Below are 3,651 nucleotides of genomic sequence, written 5' to 3' on the forward strand. Positions count from 1 at the left end.
AAATCTATGTAAGATAAAATCAATGTTAATAGTGTTCTTCTGTTTGTTCTTGTCTTTATCCTATTTCTAGGAGTATAAATAGTCAATAAAATAGAACTATTATTATGTGGAACCCTAATTATGCTTCTTAAACACAAAATAGCAGATGTTTAGGCGCCGTTGTCGTACTTTATAAAAGAAATAACACCTGCTAATAATTATACCTAAACTTCAAAGAGTCATCAAAAAATGAAAACAGTAATAGCAACTAAATATCGGTAAAAAGGAAACCCTCACATTTTCTTTTTTAGTTGGCTGTGGCTAAGAATCAGAAATGTTGATGCTTACAGCCTTTATTTGTCAATTTTTCCAGCAGTCTTCAGAACTCCTGGCTGACTCAGAATATTTAGTTTTATAAAAAAAAAAAATAAAGGTTGCTTTTTTTTATATTCAGTATTCAGATATTCAGTTTTTTTAATTGGGACTAGTTTCGTAGCCTAATATTAATTTTAGTAACCACGGTATTCTAGTGTGAATACGTTTTCAAATTTGTGCTCCAAGCACACACGGAAAAGCCTGACGTAGTCCGACTCAATTCTAGTCAGAATATGAGTCTGATACTGCTCCATCGGTCTGTGACAGTGTACGTCACTTCCGCAAAAGCGCAATTCATTTAGGGTAGTTAGCGCCATTTCTGTGGTGAAGAGACAGCAGCAACAAACAAAAGAAAACTAACAGAGAGCAGACGTGTTCTAGTTGCTTCTTTGGAAATAATGGGACACTGGTGCTGCGTCAAAGGATGCAATAGTAATTCTAAACAGAAAACAGCAGATGGGGCCTTACGGTTTTTCGTATTCCCCACTTGGAAAAAAAAATACAGACCGCAGACAGAGGACTTAACAAAGAGGCGTCGGGCTCCGTGGGTCGCTGCTGTAAGAAGGAAAGACATCACGTTTCATAAAATATCTCCTCATGCTCGTGTTTGCTCTCGGCATTTTCACAAAGGTAAGTCCTTATAAATATACACTAATAGAAATCAACACGCTGAAATGGTTTGCTTATAAAGTTGCAGGAGTTCATGTAAACCTACTGAAACATGCTGTGGAAGAGAAGCGGAAAGTGATGTTTGTTTTGTTTATTTCTTTTTTAGACCGCTAAAATTTAATAAATAATGCATTATCTGTATATAATCATTTACACAATCTGCAATACAAATATATATTTTTTTATGAATAAATATATATAAATACAGTGTACATATAAAAACACTGTACATACCCACTCGTCAGCCAACTCAGTGCATTTATTCATCCTGTGCAATCTACTTAAGTTTATTTATTATAATCCTTTGTTCATCCTGTAAGCTTTTCAGTTTATTTATTTACCTCTGGCCTTACTAGTCCGATGTACTTGTGCTTTTTCGGTATAGCAAATTTCCCCACTGTGGGAAACATAAGCATATCTTATTTTATAACACATCTAATCTAATGGGCTCTGTTATTAAGGTGCTTTATATAGTGTTTTGAATAGATGTGTAAAACACTCAACCTTTCATCTACTTTGCAGGTCAACCCGCATATGAGATGATGGAAACTGACCCAGACCGGGCTCCATCCCTGCATCTGGGCCACACTGACATCAACCAACAGACACAGACCGCTCTTTAAGACGTGGTTATCGGGAACAGCTGAAAAAGAATGCCCTGCAAGCAACTGAAACGGGGCTCCATCAGGCTGATGAAATCCTTCAGCGACAGGATGAAGTTACACATGAGGCGACAGAGAACCCTAACCAGCAACAGACTGACACGCAGAAGGCTGCTGAAAACGTTGGGCGGCCAAACACCAAGGATGACACAGAAGGTGGTCGTCAGGAAGGACAGACAGAATGTAACCTGAGTGTGCTCAGGTGTGCAGAGATGAACCGTCTTTTGGAAGAAAACAGAGAGCTGCGGCGTGAACTTGATGAGCTGCAGATCTCTGATGGCTTCTTTGGAGACAGTAATGAAAAAGTCCAGTACTATATGGGTCTACCAAACTTGGCAACCTTTATGGCTTTGTTTAATTTTCTGCTGCCTCTCATGTCTGCTCAAAATAAAATTCTCAGTCCATTTCAAATGCTCTGTTAACCTTCATGCGTCTGAGATTGGATCTGCCCTCAAAACACCTTGCTTATCTCTTCCGTGTTTCACCAAAGACAGTGTACAGAACATTCATTAAAATGCTGTCATTTTTATATGCAAATCTAAAGCGTGCAATTGTGTGGCCAGATAGGGACACCTTGCACAAAATTATGCCTCATCAGTTTGTGGATGCCTTTGGACATAGAGTCACAGTGATTATTGACTGTTTTGAAATTTTCACAGAGAAACCAGCTAATAAATGAATGCCAGATCAACTACTGTTTCAACTTTATTCTTCTTTTTTTATTCTTCTTTTCACACAAATAGAATTTTGCTTTTTTTAAAGTTACTTTTGAAAAATAACAGCAAAACATCACTTCAAATATTAATGTTTTCTGAAGTTGTAAAAATGTGTGTACAATAAAGAGTGGATTTGAAATTTGAAACAAGTGTTGTTATTATCTTTTCAATCAAGCAGAGGATTTATGAAAATGCCATACAAAATCTCAAATACATAAATAATGCAGAACAGTGCAAAGCTTCAAATGTTTTACTTTGTCTTCCTCCCTCGGATATAGCAGATTGCTCTTTAGATTAAATTAGAAGATTTTCATTTTCCCTGGACTTGTTTTCACTGTGGTCTTCCTTAGAGATATGACCTAACAGGTGATATCTGTAAAGAAGACTGCAGATCCCAGTGAAAACAGGCCTGGATAAAGTGAACAGCAAATACAGTGTGCAACTTATCAATGTGCAAAAATTATGACAAGTTTTTTCATTCAGTCTGATGAGCAGCACAAACTGCTCTAATAACTGCAGCTATCTGTGCAACTGCCCACAACATCTGCCTTGTCACTGTAATAATAATATATAATATCGTTCCCTAGCAGCTTTAGAAAGTTTGTCTGGGTAGGGTATCCGTTCAGTTTTCTTGTTCTTTTCCATTTAACTGATAATCCTCACTGCTGGCAGCGCTCTCCTCTTGTTTTCTGCTGTTTTGTTTTTCTTCCGCTCACCACAAAAATGGCGCTAGGGGGCGTGTCAGTCACGTGTCTGACAAAGACCGATCGAGCTGTGATTATGGGGCGTGTTTCGAACGAACCAGGAAAAAAAATGCCTCTGCACTCAATTGGATAGACCTACAACCAATAAGAGCAACGGAGTGCGTGACGTATGTTAAGCGAGGCATAGTTGTTGTCCACAAAAATCAAAGCGTGCAGTTGCACGCCTATAATAAGAAGATGAGACTTGATCGCGTTTCTCTGTTCCTCTTTTAAAATTAATTTGCTGTCGATATCTTCTAGAACAGACCTAATAGCAGAATCTACTCACCCAAACTTTCCAGCGGCAGCCATTATTGTTTTCACCCAAGCGCGCATTGGTCACGTGGTTGATTACGTTACTGTTTGTCATCTGTCCATCATCGTATAAAGCCCGCCCTGACAATTTGATTGGATCGCCTGACAGTGGGCGATAATACTCGCGCTACTATGGAGCAGAGCCAGACCGAACTTCCCGACCTCAAACTTTGTGGGCGGGACTAAGTTTGG

General features: G+C 38.7%; 1 long non-coding RNA gene across 1 annotated transcript; it reads left to right on the plus strand.

Moving 5' to 3' along the window:
* Nucleotides 1-609: 609 nt before the first annotated feature.
* On the plus strand, nucleotides 610-2,096 carry LOC119775588. The gene is made up of 2 exons (XR_005279672.1): nucleotides 610-984; nucleotides 1,546-2,096. It is a non-coding gene; the product is annotated as an uncharacterized LOC119775588 (long non-coding RNA).
* The last annotated feature ends 1,555 nt before the right edge of the window (nucleotides 2,097-3,651 follow it).

The sequence above is a fragment of the Cyprinodon tularosa genome, unplaced genomic scaffold (genome assembly GCF_016077235.1).
Source record: "Cyprinodon tularosa strain WSP-4 unplaced genomic scaffold, ASM1607723v1 ctg88, whole genome shotgun sequence".
Lineage (NCBI taxonomy): Eukaryota > Metazoa > Chordata > Actinopteri > Cyprinodontiformes > Cyprinodontidae > Cyprinodon > Cyprinodon tularosa.